Raw genomic sequence first — 1367 nt, 5'->3', positions numbered from 1 at the left:
AAATTATGTCATACATCTGGACTAAAAGAAGTTTTTCCGACTTTTTATACCGCACTTCATATTGCAACCATATTGCCTGTTACAAGTGCCTCACCTGAACGCACATTTTCAAAACTGAAAATTATAAAAAAACGACTAGGTACGTAGCACAATCGCACAAGGCAGACTTGAAAACTTAATGTTGATATCATGTGAAAATCTTCCAATAAATAACTCTGATGTCATTGATAAGTTTGCAAGTCTATCATCAGTCCTATCTTCTAAATTATTATAAAATCTGTATTAAATGGTTTTTACTTTTTTTATAAATATATTTTATATACATTTATACTTGGTATATAAGTTTCGTACAATATTTAAAGAAAACAAAAAAAAATAATTATGTAATTTTGATTAATGTGCAAACAACTGCTCAAAACAGTTTTAAGAAATCCATTTGAACATTATTAAAAAATAAAAATGATCATTTCAAAAAAATCACATTAGTTATTTTATATATTTTTTGATACATTTTCTTCTATTTTAAATGGTACATTTATTTATAGATTATATCTAAAAAAAAAATGTTTTGAGGTATTTAAAGAGGTGGTAAATTGGAGGGGTGGGTGGTGAATATAATTATTTGAACTGGTAGTTTCGATTTCATTCGGCGCCACTGCCTACACAAGTTTAAAGCACTGCTTGCTTGCTACCAGCGGTCAATGTCTGCTTTTATATAAATATATACTTCATATTAGTGGCGTAATTTACGTGTGTGAAGTTGGGGTACCAAAGCTAGGGCACTAATACACCAACGACTAGTGATAAGAAACGTTGTATGGACAGTTGCATTTTATTATATTCCAGGCGCCTAACATGTTTCTTGCCGTTACCCACAAGATGGCGCCATGAAATTCACCTTGCCAATATACACTTGTCCCAGGGTAGTACTGTTTTTCGTGCTGCCGCGTACAAGCACCCATGTGCCGTTTTTAATTTTTTTGATAAAGTTCCGGAAGGTGGCGACGTATTAAATCTATATATTCGGAAAGCCAGGACAATTTGCTATATGATGGAAATGCGTCTAGGAGCTACAGAGCTTTCCGCCGTATAGTAATCGGCGACCGACCAAACCCAGGGTACTGTTTTTCGTACTGCCGCGTACAAGCACCCATGTGCTATACTGAAAAGCGTTTTCCGCCATTTCGCAGCCGCAAATCTTTTTTTCAATGGCGATTTCGTAAACAGCTTACGGACGGGGATGAACAGGTGCATATAACATACTATAAGTTTTCCCTCCCCTCTTAAACGCACTTTAGTAGTGGTAGGTTCTCAACCCCTCCCACTAGGTGTATTTTATAAAACGTTTATTTGGTGTACGATGTTTT

Source organism: Acyrthosiphon pisum, unplaced genomic scaffold (assembly GCF_005508785.2).
Source record: "Acyrthosiphon pisum isolate AL4f unplaced genomic scaffold, pea_aphid_22Mar2018_4r6ur Scaffold_21194;HRSCAF=23274, whole genome shotgun sequence".
Lineage (NCBI taxonomy): Eukaryota > Metazoa > Arthropoda > Insecta > Hemiptera > Aphididae > Acyrthosiphon > Acyrthosiphon pisum.
Note: the sequence above shows the minus strand (reverse complement) of the source record.